Below are 363 nucleotides of genomic sequence, written 5' to 3' on the forward strand. Positions count from 1 at the left end.
AAAAAAAAAAAAAAAAAAAAAAAAAAGAAAGAAATTAATGAAATTACAAATAAGTTGATTCTTAGTGCATTTGTTTTTTATGTTTCATATTCAGGTTTGGTTGCATGTCTGGAGGGGGCATTAAACATCAGCTGCCCCATTCTGACAACAACCCTACAAAGTAATTAGTATTATTCTCCTCATTCCACAAAGGAAAAAACCAAGTCTCAGAGAAGGAAAGTAACTTTCATCTTAAAAACAGTGGGGAAGAGCTGGTTTATATAATGATCAATTTCAAATATTTGAACAGTTTAAAAGATCGGGATGCAAAAATATCTTATAGGCTATTTATTTAGGAGATAAATGTGTTTTGTTCCTTGCTGC

The sequence above is a fragment of the Rhinopithecus bieti genome, unplaced genomic scaffold (assembly GCF_001698545.2).
Source record: "Rhinopithecus bieti isolate Rb0 unplaced genomic scaffold, ASM169854v2 scaffold_1295, whole genome shotgun sequence".
Classification (NCBI taxonomy): Eukaryota; Metazoa; Chordata; class Mammalia; order Primates; family Cercopithecidae; genus Rhinopithecus; species Rhinopithecus bieti.